General features: G+C 55.1%; 1 long non-coding RNA gene across 4 annotated transcripts; it reads right to left on the bottom strand.

Annotated features, from left to right (window-relative positions):
* Positions 1-733: 733 nt before the first annotated feature.
* LOC148051643 (uncharacterized) lies at positions 734-4,345 on the bottom strand. 4 transcript variants are annotated; one of them, XR_015699844.1, is made up of 4 exons: positions 4,230-4,345; positions 1,989-2,117; positions 1,393-1,488; positions 734-1,294 (listed from the first exon to the last, which is right to left on the bottom strand). It is a non-coding gene; the product is annotated as an uncharacterized LOC148051643 (long non-coding RNA). The 4 variants fall into 4 exon arrangements; XR_015699845.1 differs by having other exon boundaries at positions 2,018-2,117; XR_015699848.1 differs by lacking the exon at positions 4,230-4,345 and adding an exon at positions 2,977-3,037.
* Positions 4,346-16,676: the final 12,331 nt, after the last annotated feature.

The raw sequence follows: 16,676 nt of genomic DNA, 5'->3' as shown, positions 1-16,676 counted from the left end.
AGGATAAAAGTAGGCATAGAAAGAAAACTAAAAGAAAAAGAAAACAAACTAAGAGAGAGCTGTGGAAAGAAAATTTTAAAAGGTAGGGCACTAAGGAAAGACAAAAAAATAATTAAAGATAAATACATCAAAATAAAGACAGGAAATGGTATAAAAACAGACAAACTTTTAAAAGCAATGGTGATTAAGGAAATAAGGAAAAAATTTTAAAATCCCATTGGTGAACTAAAATGGAGATGGAAAAGAAGATTTAAAAAGTGATGGCACTAAGGAAAAACAAGAAAGAATAATTAAAAGTTAATGACAGCAAACAAGATGCAAGTAGAAATTTTAAAAGCCAAAGGATTAAGAGAGGAAAGCAGTACAAAGTAGCAACATTGAACTACAATGCAGACATAGACAGAAATTTTTAAAAGCGACAGTGCTAAGGAAAGACAAGAAATCATTCAAAATAAAGACAGTGAACGGAATAAAAGGAGGCATAGAAAGAAAACTTAAAAAGCAATCAGCATTAGGGACAGTGCACTAAAACAGAGATGCAGAAACAAAATTTTAAAAAGCAAGGGCACTAAGGAAAGACAAGAAATAATTGGGAAAATTAAAAAACAGGACATCAGGAAGTGATTTAAAAACCCGCATCGGTGAACTAAAACGGAGACGGAAAAAACGGAAAAAGACAGAAAATTATTTTTGAATCATTTATATAATACAGCAGATATAGGTTTGTATTTGGAAATCCTTCTTTTTATATATATATATATATATATATATATGAATACTGTATATATACATATGAATATTATTTTTATATATATATATATATATATATAAAGGCGAGAGATTTTTCTCTACTGCAATGCCTCACACCCGTATTTACAGTTTTGAACGTTTTTGATCACACACACGAATTTTCGAGGCCGATTCCTCCTCTTTTGTCCACGTCTCTCCTTGGACCTGGATCGCTTTTAGTACGGACGCTAGTATCTCAGTAAGCTTTTCAAGGACTACTCTAAGATATTTTCAAAACTTATTGACTGAAAAAGCACACAGCTTCTATGACGAAAACAAAGCCTGTTTCTTCTGAACGCCTGAACTCTCACAATCGGCGTCTTTCCTCTTTTAGGACGCAACTATTTTCCCGATATCATTTCCTAGTAAGCGCACAGAAACAGAAGATTGCGCTTTCAGGAAGGCAAAATAAACGGAGGGAAGTCGGCTTTGCACAGGCAGAACACGCTCCAGCGCAGACCTTCTTTTCCTTTTAGGATCTGCGTTACAATAGTTCCTAGAAAAACTACAGAAGGAAGGAGAGCTGGCGCATTCTTGACGTTAACTTTGAAGTCCATGCTCCAAGCGCCTTAGGAAAAACGCGGACACGCATCGCGGACGTACCTTGTACTCGCAGACCGCTACGCAGCCTTTCCGTCCGTCTTGCGCTTTCACGGCAGAAGAAAGGGCGACCACGGTGAAACGGCGGCAGCTGACACTCTGCTGAGAGAGGAAAAAAAACCTGTAGCATAAAGCTGGGGAGGAGTCCCAAGCTGCCCGGTTTTGTGAAGTCTTGCGAAGGCTACAGCCGAGCGAAGGAAAAAAGAGCCGTTTGGAACATAGTGCCAAACAACATTCGGCAATAAAACTCGGAGGCGTTTGACACGCGCCCATTTTTTGGTAACTTGCTATTTGCTTCCTGTTATCGTTGTTCTTCCTTCAGAACCTCTACTTGGAGCCAACTTCTTTGCTACCGGTTCAAGCGTTTCCCTTCCTGGTATTACTAGCACACGGGCCCAGGCAAGTCCCTGAACTGCTCTTCCGAACTTCTCCAAACGACAATTACAGCCACAAAAGAGGACTTCAAGAGAGGAAAAGGAGAGGCCGGGCAGCAAAAAAGCTCTGCAGGCTGCCACCAGTCAACATTCCACTCTTTTTTTTTTTTTCTTTTAAATACACCCCCCCCACACCCCCAAATACAAACAAAAAAAACCCATGACCTTGTATTTTTTTTCCTTTGGGAGCTCACCCCTGTCTCAGCACAGTGTCCTCCACAGAGCAGGAAGCGCAGACGATCTGTATCCCGATCTGCACGCGACGAATCCGTGTTCAGAAGAAATAGGCCAGATCTGTAAGACCGGTGTTATTTTGGGGGTTTTAACAATCACAACGCAATTGCATCGACCGACGCGTTTGTGAGAAAACTCCTTAACTTCTAAACGTAGCACCTCCTTGGGTAAAAAAACGTGTGCGAGACTGAAAAAAAGGGATGATTCAGAGCTCCCGCTCACGATGGAGCCGTGGCGAAAGGAATGAAAGTGAAGACAAACAGCAGCAACACGAAGTGAAATTCGGCTTTAATTCTAGGCACGTGCTTAAGAGACTCTCCAAGCCCACACCTCAATCCTAGGAGCGACTAGCCCTTTTCTGGAAGGACAAACTTTGTTACTTCAAAGTCCTAGACCGAAGGCTCCACGGAACAGAACGTGCACCGAGCCACAGGCCACCGTGCCACCGACGCTCTGATGGCAAAGAAAAACCAAGGAAAACTAAAGTTTAAAGATCGGTTTCCATCGCGTTTCATTCCTGACGTTTCCACTGGCACCTAGGTGCTCCAAAATGAACTCTACTGACACCGCATGTTACTAACAATTTAGTTCTGCGTATCAAAACAACAGGCTATTTCCAGCTCGCCCATCAAAGTAGCACGACCGACCAGAAGAGAAACACCGGACCCTAAAGAAGGGAACAGGCAGCTCTTCATTTCTCCTAGAGGAAAGTCTGTTCTTTTGCCCGGAAGGCAAACAGCCGAAACTGCCAAGGGAGCACTGCAGGAACGCGGCGCGCTCTCTCAGCTGCAATTTGTCATCGGCTTTTCTGCACGGGCAGCGGCTTTGCCTTTCCTCTGGCTTTGATGTGGCGCCCCTGGAGCGTCCTCGACCCGGCAAGGGTTTCTCTCCGCTCCCGCAGCCCCAGACACGCGATTACCTGAGCGCCGAGCGGAATCACCCACGCGGGATTTTCTTCCCGGGACGCAGAAGGTGACGCTGGGAAAGGAGGAGGCAAAAAAGGAAGCGGTTTGTCCGGCAGCCACGGCCCTAGAAACTACACCTCCCGGCATGCCCCGGGGAACCAACGTGGCCGACCAAAAGCCCCGGATGCCAGGGGACGCAGCCCTCCGTGCTTTGGGATCCTGCGGGGACACCGTTCACCGCGCCACCGCCGCACGTGGAAGCCCCGCCGAGCCCCCAGCGCGGCTCCCCCCCGCCGCCCGGCCCCGGAGCGGAGCGGCGCGGCTCGGCCCCCCGCCCCGCACCGGCGCGGCGCCCGCCCAACTCCGGGCTCACCTCGCCACCGGCCCCGACCCGACGCGCCCCGCCCGCCCGGCTCCCACACGGCACCGAACCCTCCCCGCTCCGTGCCTCCCGCCGGCCCGCCGCTCCCCCGCAGGCAAGGGAAAGGAGGAGGCAAAAAAGGAAGCGGTTTGCCCGGCAGCCACGGCCCTAGAAACTACACCTCCCGGCATGCCCCGGGGAACCAACGTGACCGACCAAAAGCCCCGGATGCCGCGAGACGCAACCCTCCGTGCTTTGGGACCCTGCGGGGACACCGTTCCCGCCGCCGCCGCCGCACGTGGAAGCCCCGCCGAGCCCCCAGCGCGGCTCCGGGCAGCCCCCGCCAACACCTCCGGCTGCCCGCCCCCGCCCGGCGCCGACGCGGCGCGGCGCCCCCCCCGCCGCCCGGCCCCGGACCGGCACGGCGCGGCGCCCGCCCGGCCCCGGAGCGGCGCGGCTCGGCGCGGCAGCCCCCCGCCCCGGAGCGGCGCGGCTCGGCGCGGCGCTCCCCCCGCCGCCCGGCCCCGGAGCGGCGCGGCTCGGCGCGGCGCCCGCCCGGCCCCGGACCGGCGCGGCTCGGCTCGGCGCGACGCTCTCCCGCCGCCCGGCCCCGGCGCGGCTCGGCGCTGCCCCGCCGCCCGGCCCCGGCGCGGCTCGGCGCTGCCCCGCCGCCCGGCCCGCACCGGCGCGGCGCCCGCCCAGCATCGAACCAGCGCGGCTCAGCTCGGCTCGGCGCCCCCCGCCGCCCGGCCCCGGAGCGGCGCGGCGCCCCCCGCCGCCCGGCCCCGGGAAGCCCCACCCGCCCGGCTCCCACACGGCACCGCACCCTCCCCGCTCCGTGCCTCCCGCCGGCCCGGCCGCTCCCCCCCAGGCACCGCCGCCCTTCTCGGGACTTTCCCCGCTCACCTCCTCCCTGCCTGCAGCCGCAGCCGGGCTCCCGCTGGCCCCTCCGCGGGGGGAAGCTCCACCCACGGCGCGATGCCCGCCCCCGATGCACCTCGCAGGCGCTGGCGAAGCTCCGCCCTCCCAGCGGCAAACCCCGCCCTCTGCAGCCAAGCTCTGCCCTGCACACAGCACGCATGCGCCGGTGAAGCTCCGCCCCCTCGGCAAAGCTCCACCCTCCCATGGCAAAGCTCCGCCCCCCCGCAGCAAAGCTCCGCCCCTGAGACAGCGCGCATGCGCAGACAAAGCTCCGCCCTTCACAGCAAACCTCCGCCCTCCCACGGCAGAGCTCAGCCCCCCCGGGGCAGGGGTCCGCCCCCGACGCATCGCGCATGCCCTGGTCAAGCTCCGCCCTCACCCGGCAAAGCTCCGCCCTCACCCGGCAAAGCTCCGCCCCCCCGCGGCAAGGCTCCGCCCCCGACGCATCGCGCATGCGCTGGTCAAGCTCCGCCCTCACCCGGCAAAGCTCCGCCCTCACCTGGCAAGGCTCCGCCCCCCCCGCGGCAAGGCTCCGCCCCCGACGCATCGCGCATGCGCTGGTCAAGCTCCGCCCTCACCTGGCAAGGCTCCGCCCCCCCCCGCGGCAAAGCTCCGCCCCCGAGGCAGCGCGCATGCGCGGCAAAGCTCCGCCTTTCACATCAAAGCTCCGCCCCCACGGCAAAACTCCGCCCCGAGACAGCGCGCATGCGCCGGGTAAGCTCCGCCCTCACACGGCAAGCTCCGCCCACCCGCGGCAAAGCCCCGCCCCCCCTCGGCAAGGCTCCGCCCCCGAGACAGCACGCATGCGCCAGTGAAGCTCCGCCCTCGCACGGCAAAGCCCCGCCTTACCACCGCTAGGCTCCGCCCCCCGCGGCTAAGCTCCACCCCAACACAGTGCGCAGGCGTGGTCTCCAGGGGCGGGGCCTGTCGCTAGGGGTGGTGCCCTTCCCCTGCCCGGGGGCATCCAGGGGCGGGGCCCGGCGCTAGGGGCGGGGCCGCTCCACACCAGGACCGGGGCATTCGGCGGGGCGGGGCTGCAGCGGAGGCGGACGCCGCGGGGCGGGGCTGCAGCGGAGGCGGACGCGGCAGTGCTAGCAGCGGCAAGCGCCTCCCGTGCGGCGAGAGCGGCGCTTCCTTACCGGGAGGCAGCAACGGCTGCGGCGGCAGCACCCCGCGGCCACCGCGCTGTCGCATGCCCGTTACCGGCCACCGGCACCGGCGACCACGGGGACGCCACCGCCCCTGCGCGGCTCCCGCCCTGCAGTACCCGCTTTTGGCCGCCAGGCGGCAGCACCACACCAAGCCCGGCGCTCCGACCGCGCCCCGCGGGGAGAAAGGCCTCCCCCCCCGCCCGCCTGGGGCCGCCCGCAGCCGCCGCCGCCGCCGCCGCCTTACGGGGGGGCGGGGGGTGTCACAAGCCTCGCCCTTCTCTGCCCCTGCTCCCGCTCACAGCCCACGCAGCCACAGCCATCGCCTCGCCACCAAAAAGCACCCAAGCGGCTCGAGCATTTCAGTCCTCTGCACTTGACAGCTTGCAGCGGCTGCTGGCCCTTTCTCTCCGCGCCCCCCACCCCAGCACCCAGCCGGGGGACGCAGCACAGGGAACCTGGTCAATACCTTTGCCTCGCCTCGGCTTTTTTGCCCCCAGAAAAAGCCCCCGGGAGTGCTGGATTCATCTGCATGTGGCATCAGGGGTGGGAGAGTGACACCAGCGAGTCAACAGACCCTGGAGAGATTTTAGGAAAAAAAATAAAAAGATCAGAACCAGAAGGGTAAAACTGAGAAAATTCACGGATTGAGGTAAAACCAGTTCAACAACCACAACCACCATTACAGAAAAGAGGAAAACTAAAAATCTAAGAGAAAAAAACAAAAGCCAATGCAGACAAGCGATACAACTGAAAACAATTGCTCACCACCAAGCGACTGATGCTCCGCCAGTCCCTGAGCCGCAGCCCCCCGCCAGCCTCCCCCCTCATTTTATGGCTGGACGTGACGCACACGGTGCGGGATGTTCCCTTGGTCGGCCGGGGTCCGCTGTCCCAGCCCCCTCCCCTCCCAGCTTTCTGTGCCCCCGCCTGCTCGCCGGCGGGGCAGGGTGAGGAGCAGAAAGGGCCTTGACTCTGTGCAAGTGCTGCTCGGTGACTAAAACATCCCTGCGTGTGTTATCAACACTTTTTCCAGCACAAATCCAAAACACAGGGGCAGGGAGAGCGGGATGGGAGCAGGGTGCAGGTGGTGTCTTGCGGAAACAGTCATTTTCCAATTAGCAAAACTGCTAACCGCTTGTGCCTTGGGAACGGAATTTGGGAGGGAGCTCAAAGAGATGAAAGTGTTTGTGTAAGTAACAAACTGTGGGCAACTAACGGCTCCAGCCTTGAGGAAGAGCTCACAGACCGATAAAAGGGAGCATCTCGGCACCAAAGGCTGGACGGTGGCCAGAGAAGCGTGAAGTTTGATCAAACTGCAGAAAGTGGGTGAAAGGTAAACGTGGCGAGGGGAGATCGTGACCGCCGACTCAATTCAGGACCGAAAAGACTTGCCCCCCCACCTGAAAGGGGCGCGTGTGCTAATTTACATAGCAAGCGAGGCTAATCTTAAATTAAACCAATAGTGTATGAAATGTTAATCGCCAACCGATAAGTGTAAATTTAGGCAGGTTTATACCGATCTTGTCACCTGACAAATACACTGCCGGTTTGTGTGAGCGTGTGCCTGACTTGTGGGAAATCGCGAAGCACCCAGCTTTGTGCAGACCTGAAATAAGTGATCAATGTCTCTCCTGAGTGGGTGGTTATTGGGCCGTTGCACACCGGGCAAAGGATCCGCTTTTTGGACAACAGAGGGAGCGGGTGGGGGGTGTCGGAGTTTGGGTAGGGGCAATGGGCAGATGGGGGGGTGCAGCCAGCGCCCCAGGGGTCCAGAAGCAAAGGGGCTATGGGAGGGGGGGAGCAGGGGAGCGGGGGCACGAGACCGGAGGGCAGGGGACGCGGGGGGCGCGTCACGGGGCAAAAAAAACCCCGCACGGGGGGAAAAACCTTGTGTGGGGGGACGTTTGGGTGGAGAGCACTTGGGAGGGCGCAGAGACAGGCAGAGGAGGACGGGGGGCAGGAGACGGACACGGACGGACAGCGGCTGTGTGTGGGTAGAAAGGTGCACGGGGGGACACGGGTGGGGATGACCTACACCAGGGGGTCCGCCCGGCATAATCCACAGCAGATAACTCACCTGGGATAAGCCGCAACGGATAGTCCGCTCCGGAGAAGGAATCCACGCCAGATAATCCCCAGCAATGCCCCTCAAACTGCCAGCGGTTCACCCCAAATTTGGCCCAAATTAGCAGTGGTTTTTGGTGGGTTTTGGTTTGTTTTTTGGTTGTTCTGTTGTTTGTGGGGTTTTTTTTGTTTTTTTTTTGTTTTTTTTTTTTTTTTGCTTTGACATCATACAAAACTTGGGGGTTTCTGCTTTTCCAAAATATTCAGTTCTGGGGTTTTCCGGCGCTTTTCCACATCATAACAATGGGTCATTTTTGGGTTTCTGCGTTAAAATGTAGCGGGGGTGGGGGGTGGGGGTGCTTGCTTTCCAAGCTGCACAAATCCAGGTGGATTCGGCTTTCCTGGGAGCCCCAAACTGTGTTGCTCCCCCCCTCCAAATTGTGTGGCCGCGCAGGGGAAAGTCCCCGTTTGGGGGAAACTGGCCCCAAAGCGGGATGGGAAAAGGGGGAAGGGACAGCTTTGGAAAGTGCTTTTATACCTTCAAGAGAGATTCGAGGGGGAGGTTGAGTTTTTAAATCCTTTCTATAAACAGGGTTTCTTTCCGTTTTATAAACCTTCTGTAGCATAGACATTTACACTTACGTAGCTAGTTACACATACACATATTCAGGCAACAGAAACCTTTGATGCATATTACCTGTTTACACTATCATATCTATTGACATGTACGTGGCTATTTACACTTATTCTATAGAACATCTATTTAGATGAGCTGGCTGTTTAGACTTGGATATTTTGACACTTTGATATCTTAGACTTCCCTCTTTAGACTTCGATACCTACTTACAATTCTCTCTCTTTAGACTTAGTTCTGTTTACACTTCCATAGAACCTTTTACTCGGTGACACACGGTGAGCGTAGAGAGCTCTACCTATCCAGACTTTTCTCTGTTTTAAATTCCTTCATATCCATCATCTCTTTTTGCATTTTAAACTCATTTATTTCTTAACATATAGACAAGTTCTTTTTTATTTTAAAACCCTATCTATCTGTATTTAGATTTTTTAATAGTCTAAAATCCTTTATATAATATAGCAGATACAGGTTTGTATTTTGAAATCCTTTTTATATATATATATAAGTGAATATTATTTTTTTATATATATATATATATAAAGGCGAGAGATTTTTCTCTACTGCAATGCCTCACACCTGCATTTACAGTTTTTAATGTTTTTAATGAATTTTCAGGCATTTTGGGGCTGTGACCCCCCCTCCTCTGGGGGGGAACCTCCCCGTGACACCTTCATCCCCCACTCACCTGCTCCTCTGTTTCATCATCACACCCCCCGCCCCCAGGGACGTTGGGGTGCCCCAAATGACATCATCACCCCCAAGGCTCCTCCACCCCACCCCACCCTTTTAATTCACCCCCCAAAAAAGGCACAAAACAAGGGAAACAGCCCTGACCGGCAGCTCGCTACTTTAATAATGCCGTTTACATATGTAGGCGCCCCCCCGAAAAGGGGAGCTCCGCCAGAGAAATAAAATGGGGGCAGCCCCCCCAAACGGTTGCAGCCCCCCCAGCCCCTGTCCCGCAAGCCGGCGGCTGCCCCACGCCGCGGGGGGAGCCTGCCAGGGGACGGTGACGCACCTCTCGCTCAGGCTCTGCTCTGCCGTGCTCCCCCTCCGTTCCCGCGCTGCCTTGGACTTATCCAAGGGCTGCAGTCCTTTAGGAGTTTACCCGCTTCAAGTGGAGCCTTATTTACGAGCCAGTCTCTCCAGGAGTATACCTGCTGCGGCACAGACTTCTCCACAGTCACTTAGAGGTGCAGCTGTTCCAGCGTGGCCTTCTCCACAGGCCACAATGCCTTCCGAGATATACTGGCTCCAAGCATGGCCTTACCCACAGCCATGTTCTCTTCAGAAATAAACATACTCCAGCATGGCCTTACCCATGCCCACACGCCTTGAGGTGCTCCAGCATGAGCTCATGCACAGCCACCAATGCTTCAAGGCGTACCTGCTGCAGCGCGGACTCATCCACAGCCACCAGTGCTTCGAGGGGTACTTTCTCCAGCGTGGCCTTCTCCTTCAGCCACAATCCCTTCAGAGGTATACCTGCTGCGGCACAGACATAACCATGGCCACAAACGCTTCGAGACATACCTGCTCTGGCATGGGCTTACCACATCCATGGATGCTTCGGGGTGTCCTGCTCCCGCGTGGACTCATCCACAGGTCGCAGTCCCTCTGACTTAAGGTCAGCTGTCCTGGCCGTGCCCCCTCCCAGCTTCTTGTGCACCTGGCAGAGCATGGGAACCTGAAAAGTCCTTGACCAGTATAAACATTACTCAGCAACAAACAAGACATCACTGCGTTATGAACTTATTCTCATCCTAAATCCAAAACACAGCACTATACCAGCTACTAAGAAGAAATTTCACTCTAACCCAGCTGAAATGAGTACAAGTCCTTGCAGTGCTGCTGCACATCTTGCTGGCTCGGTCGATAAAGCTGGAAGCGAAGCGTAACGCTTTCGAGGGTAAAAGGAAAACCAGAGGACAAATCGCAGCAATTCGCTTCATACTAAAAAAGCTGTGCGTGTGCTTACAGACATCCAATAAAAATACTTCTACTGGAGAAGGGCTGGATTGTCCTTTTGCATTAATTTAACTTGCACAGCTGTGAATCGATACCAGCAGATTATCTGTCTCCAAGATACGCAGTTATCATTTGACCAGGGGTTTTTTGCGCCTTACGTCATTAGGAGCGACATCTGGCCAGCCGCGCTGCCCGAGAGAGATGCTACTGAACTGCCAGGGAAACGCACCCTTGAAAGCCAGACAGAAAGAAAAGTACTTCAGAGCACTCCGTCAAACGAGTGGGGGGGGGGGGGGAAACCCGTAACGTTCAGTTGCCTCTCCTGGTCAACGTTTAGAACAAATACCTAACGGCTCAAATACACCTAAGCAATTGTACGCCACAGCTAGTTGGCAGTTACAGTTGAAACAACGCCACAGCTAGTTGGCAGTTGCAGGTGAAACAATGCAAGGCAGTTTGTATAGACAATTTTAACTTTTTTTTTTTTCCCAAAGTTACATCTAGGGTAGAAAAATCAGTGAGAGAAGAGATCCCCCATACGGTTTTACTTTGCGGGCGGAATCCAATCCACGGGGCTGCAATGCTTAAGGCTACCAAAAAGGACCGGCAGATTTGCTAAGGCTTTTGGCTGCACCGAAGCACGCAGAGGAACGCGTGTTGATGACATCTCGGCTGTTGCAACTGAGAACCAGTGATGCCATCAACTTCCGGAAGACGTGCTGTGCTCGGCTCTTTGGAAGCAAACGGACTTTTCTTTCTTTTTTTTTTTTTTTTCTTTTTTTTTTTTTTAAGAGAGCGGAAAGTCTCGCTGCTGCTGACTTCTACTGCCAAGCGCATCATCTCTGAAGATCCCCACTCTGATGGGGAGTTCATAAAACACAACTTCTTTGAATGAGAAAGACTTCCATTCTGGAAAATCTCTTTCCAACTGAAGTAAGAAACCACACGCTGTAGGTTAAGGAAAAAGGACGCTGCCGAAGCAGTAACTCACCGAAACCACGTCAGGACTCGCTGTCGCTACTTACAAGGCTGGCAATGCTTCTCGGGAAAGCGACGCCGATTCCTCCTCTTTTGTCCACGTCTCTCCTTGGACCTGGATCGCTTTTAGTATGGGTGCCAGTATCTCAGTAAGCTTTTCAAGTACTACTGTAAGATATTTTCAAAACTTACTGACTGAAAAAGCACACAGCTTTTACGACAAAAACAAAGCCTGTTTCATCTGAGCGCCTGAACTCTTACAAACGGCGTCTTTCCTCTTTTAGGACACAACTATTTTCCCGATATCATTTCCTAGTAAGCGCACAGAAACAGAAGATTGCGCTTTCAGGAAGGCAAAATAAATGGACACGCGCCCATTTTTTGGTAACTTGCTATTTGCTTCCTGTTATCGTTGTTCTTCCTTCAGAACCTCTACTTGGAGCCAACTTCTTTGCTACCGGTTCAAGCGTTTCCCTTCCTGGTATTACTAGCACACGGGCCCAGGCAAGTCCCTGAACTGCTCTTCCGAACTTCTCCAAACGACAATTACAGCCACGAAAGAGGACTTCAAGAGAGGAAAAGGAGAGGCCGGGCAGCAAAAGAGCTCTGCAGGCTGCCACCAGTCAACATTCCACTCTTTTTCTTTTTTTTCTTTTAAATCCACCCCCCCGCCCCCAATACAAACAAAAAACCCCATGACCTTGTATTTTTTTCCTTTGGGAGCTCATCCCTGTCCCAGCACAGTGTCCTGTCAGAGCATGAAGTGCAGATGATCTGTTTCTTTCTTTACATTTCAAGTGGCATCTAGGTACTCAAAAATTAACCGTACTTACAGCACGTATTACTAACAATCAGTTATGCATATGAAAAAAAGGCTATTTCCACCTCGCCCATAAAATTAGCAAGCACAAACAGAAGGGAATCACTTGACCCTGAAGAAAGTAACAGGGAGCTCTTGATTTATCATAGATCAAAGTTTATTCTTTTACCTGAAAGGAGAACATTCGTAACTGCCAAGGGAGCACTGCAGGAACGAGGCGCACTCTGTTAACTGCAATTTTTCATCGGCTTTTCTGCACAGGCAGCTGATTTGCTTTTTCTCCGGGTTTCATGTGGCACATCTGTAGCATCCTTGAACTCGCAAGGGCTTCTCCCCGCTCCCGCAGCCCCAGACACGCGATTACCTGAGCAGCGAGCAGAATCAACCACGCAGGATTTTCTTCACGTGACTCAGAAGGTGACACTGGGAAGAGAGGTGGCAAAAAATGAACCTGTTTGTCACACCCAGCCAATGGTGAAAACACAGGGGAGTAGTCTGCCACAGGGGTTGCGTGGGGCCAGGCCGTGCACCTCAGCAGCTCCGGCCAACTGGTTTCCCTTGCCTTTACCAGGTAGCGGGGAGACACGGCTGCCTTGTGCTGCCAACTTCACCCGCAGCGGGACTGTTCCAGGACAGCCGGGAGACCCCCACCTCACCTCTGCCCTCAGGAACTGTAACGAAAGAGACCCTCCACACAGAGAGAGGCGCACTGCATGGATTTAGTTCCCGAGGGAAGACACTAGGCTCCCCACTGGCAGAAGGACGACTCGCCTCCCTGCTGCTCGGAGCTGCTTGCTGGGGACAGCCCTGCCATGCCAGGAGTGGAGTCCAGCCAACAGATGCTCCACCAAATAGACCCTCCAGCTAATTGCAGCTCCTGCTCATTACACCTGCAGGTAACTTAGCCTCTGGCTAATGCATGCTCCAGACAGCGGACACCCAGTCTCTCTCCACACCTCCTGCTTGCTAGAGTTCTGGCTAATTGAAGCCCCAGCTCTGTGCTGAAGCTCCAATTGATCTCGGCCTCTTTTCCTTACAAGCTCCACCTATTTGCAACAGTCTGGGCTTTTGTCAAGGTTGTAAATCAATCGCTGTCAAAACTCGAGAATTAGAATTAAACATCACAGTTTTAACATCTCTCCTGTCTCCCTGACAGCTGACTGCCCATGCACACCTTCAACCCAAGGGCCATGCAGGTCCTGCCTCGCCAACTGCCAGTGGAGATGCCACTAACTCAGCACCGCCTTCCCTTCTTATTCCTTACTAGCTCTCAGCAGGTGCCCACAGCAGAACCACGGTCTGGTCCTTGCAGTTGCAATACCCTTATACATTTACAACTCCCTGAGCCTGTAAAACCCCTTACATCTGGTACCAGACAAGGCTGCGAACAGCCAACAAACCTCTTGTGTTGCACAGTTTCCCTGCAGCTGGGTTGGCAATTTGCACTCTGCAAACTGCGTAGTGGAGCCGGGCAGGTCCTTCAGCCTGCCCTGTGGGCACTGCCACCTCCTTTCACCTCCAGAAGCCTCCCCGTATTTCTTCCTCTCACAGGAGGTGCCTTTTCCCTCTTCCTTGCTATTCTCCCTCACCTCTATAGCTAGGTGCCTGTCCAACTAGCTAACTCTCTCACCTCAGTTACTATCTCAAAACATCCTCCAGCTCCTTCCCACAGCCCTTGCATAGTGGTTCACTGTGTAGGCTATTTCCAACCCCGATTCTTCGGCCCTAAAGCCAAATGAATGAAGTCATTTAGCTCCTGGAATGGATTTACCTGCATCAGAGACATCCTAGCCAGCAATGCCTTCAGCGCTTCAGAACATTCACATGAAAACTGCTCCAGGATTCCAAGTTATTGTCGCTCCTGTAATCACAGAGTTACAGTGCTACCTGACACAGAGCAGACATCTCGCTGTGTCAGTCCTCAGGCATGGCGTACATGGGTGCCGCGACTGCTCAAAAAAACAGCCTTTCTCTGGGGTTGCACTGGTTGTCAGGTTGCTTACTCTAGTCCGAGCTCCGCAGCAAAGTCCTGCACATCTACACTGTGACTACAACAGAGTGCAGAAGCCGGTGCTATGCTTTCATTTTGCTCTTGGCCACAAGCCTCTCTTCAGAGCCATTCACTCAAGACCACCGTTGCAAGCAGCTAATGAGCACTGGGGCAATTAACAGCTCTCTGCCAAGGAGAAGCAGTCTTCACCAACCAAGCCACACCAACATTTATGCCAACCAGGTACAGTTTTGCCTGGGCCAGGCAAGTGGTTCAGGATAAGAATGGCTATGATGTTTATCTGATTGGCTAACTACAGGGTCATAACATAGACCAGGATCTGTAAAAACTGAAGAAGGGTTTTGTCACTTATATGGCTACCGGCACAAACACTAATTGGAGCCAGCTGTCTTTGAGCCTGTGTGCTTTCAGGGGGAGCCAGGTGTTTACTTCACGCTAGACTAAGTGTTACCCTGGCTGGAGGCTTCCTGCCCTGCCCACTCCCAGAGGGGAACGGGTCTGGGACTCCGCAGGCTAGTCCTTATGGGCACAAAGGTCCCACCAACTCGCCACCAAGACACAGGCCTGGGGAGACACCCTCTGCTCTGCCATTGTCCTGGCACCAGAGGAACTCTGCCAGCTCCTAAGCCTCCATCTGCATTGCTGGAGCTGAGACACCGCTCATGAGGCTGTGGGACAGGCTACCTCAGCTGCTTGACTGCAGAGAGGGGCCTCCTCCCATGCCAGGGAGCATGCACCCCTCTCTCCTCATCCCTGTACCTCCCGGAGGCAAAGCAGCCCCTTCCGGGCTACCTGCTTCAGCCTCAGTGCTCTTCTAGCAGACTCTTCCTCTGCCTCCCCTCCTAGCAGCCTTTCAGACAAGACCCCATTCCAAGTCCCCTCTGAAACACAACACCTGAGGAATCACAGCTCATCCTGAGGGCAAACACGAGCAGCTTTTTAGTAGGAAAGGAGAGAGTGATATCATCTAACACACCCTGATCAAGAGAAACTGGGCTAAATGGTTTCTGAGGGCAGCATAAGTAATGCGGCACACAAAGCAGGAAGATATGTACCATCCAAAGAAATAATTCATTCCTACAAGCCTTCAAGAATTACACCACACACTCTGTAACAACAGAAATAAAGAACACTTGTTTCCAAGGAGCTGCAGCAGATGGATCACATCTCTCTTTATTGCTCTCCTGCCCTCTTTTGTTCAAACTGATAGGCTTCACCACTGTGCAGAAAATACCTCACCAAATTTACATGGACAACCAGAAACAGCCATACCACCTAGGCAGAAGTTCACAGTACAGGTATACCACATCAGGAGCTAAAGCATTTGTTACGCAGGCACAACGAACCACAAAACAAAGGCTTTCCAACGCAAAAGGCCTGGAACAGACACACAGTAACACAAAAGCACAAGGGGCTCTGTAAGCCCGCACAAGCCTCCCCATGCCTCGACACGCACACTTTCAGAAACGATCTACCAGAAAATCCTGGAGCGAGGCATTCGCCACAGCCACGAGACGCACCACACGACAACACAAAGTAACACGTGATGCGGGCTGAGAGTTTTTAAGGCAAGAAATAGCTTCTCCCCCCCCCCCCCCCCCCCCGACCTTTCAGATGAGACACCTGCCCTCTCTCCACACAAAACGTACCTGGCCAGAAGGTCTTCAAGCGGCCTGGAGCACCGCACGCTGCAAGTGACCAGATCTGTCCGTTTTGTGGGAAAGTGAACGATTCCTGACCAGGACTTCTCTAACGCGCCCACAGACCACCGGTAGCCGCCCCAGGGCTACCTGTGTCACTGCGTGGGCCGCACGGCTCCACCGCAGAGCTGTCAGGGACAGCCGGCTAGCCAAAACGCCGCGCCTTCAGCAAGACCCCGACGAAGCGTGTCCCGCTGTCAGCTCCCGCTTCCCCAGGCCGACGGCAGCCAGCTCTCCCAACGCCTGCCCAGGCACAACGCGACCGCCCCCGCTCGCTGCTGTTCTTTAAGCGGAAGAAGGGAGAAGCCCGCACAGCGGGGGCGGAGCCGCGCCCCGCGCTGGGACCCGCCACCCCCCGCTCACCCGCAGGCGGCCCCCGGCCCGCGGCCACGGCTGCGCTGCTCTCCGAGGCGGCTGCCACCGGCGAGGCACAGGCGCCGCGAAGCCCCGAGGCGACCCCAGGGGCTGGCGGCCACCGCTGCCATCGCTGCCGACGGCCGGACCGTGGCAGCCTCCCGCCGCCGCCTCGGCGCTCCCAGCCCAGCCCCGAGCACGCTCCGTCAGCCGCGGCGCCTGCAGCGAGGGGCGGGCTGGGCAGACGGGGCGGGCAGAAAGGCCCTGGGACCGCAAACAGACGCCTCACGGCCCGGCCTCCTCACGCAGCGGCACTGGCACCGCCCGCTCCGGCCCCGCGCCGCCGGTCCCGCGCCCCGCCGGAAGCTCCCCGCGCGCGCGGCGGCCGTTGAAAGGCGGCGGGAAGGACCGCCCCCCGCCGGCCCCACCCACCGCGCGGGCCCGCCCCCTGCTGTCCAAGTCTGTCCCTGGAGCACGGGCGCCCCCTGCTGGCCAGGCCAACGGCCGCGCGCGACGTGCCGCTGCCGGTGCCCGGCTGAGGAGCCCCGCGTGCCGTGGGGCACCGGGCACTGCCGCGCTGTGCCAGGCCCTGCCCCTGCCGGCACGTCTGCCGCAGTGCGGGCCGAGCTAAAAACTGTCAGCAGAATGCGTAAATAAAGCAGTTGCTGGCTGCTGGGCGTGGGCACAACATAAACACATTTCGTCCTACGGGGCCTTCACTCCTGTGCGGCGTTGACCGGCGCCTCAGC

The sequence above is a fragment of the Nipponia nippon genome, unplaced genomic scaffold (assembly GCF_047370975.1).
Source record: "Nipponia nippon isolate SJK-2023a ecotype South Korea unplaced genomic scaffold, ASM4737097v1 scaffold_6, whole genome shotgun sequence".
NCBI lineage: Eukaryota > Metazoa > Chordata > Aves > Pelecaniformes > Threskiornithidae > Nipponia > Nipponia nippon.
Note: the sequence above shows the minus strand (reverse complement) of the source record. Positions and strands in the feature narration are given on the sequence as shown.